We start from the raw sequence: 229 nt of genomic DNA on the forward strand, positions 1-229 counted from the left end.
TTTTTTGTTTCTTCTTTTTGTAAGCATTAATTTTGAAGTGCAGCTTTTTAAAGAGAGACCACCTTCAGAGGAGGTTATGTTCCAAAGAGTAAATGTAAAGCCATGTAAAGGGGCTCCTGGAAGTTAGTTTTGCCTCAGACTGATGCATGCACGTGTCAAAAGGGCAGTAGTTAAGGACTGATAATTTCTCTGGCCTGAGCGTAAGTGCCAGTTTGGTTGTACCCTTAGC

Source organism: Cariama cristata, unplaced genomic scaffold, assembly GCF_000690535.1.
Source record: "Cariama cristata isolate BGI_N322 unplaced genomic scaffold, ASM69053v1 scaffold30719, whole genome shotgun sequence".
Taxonomy (NCBI): Eukaryota; Metazoa; Chordata; class Aves; order Cariamiformes; family Cariamidae; genus Cariama; species Cariama cristata.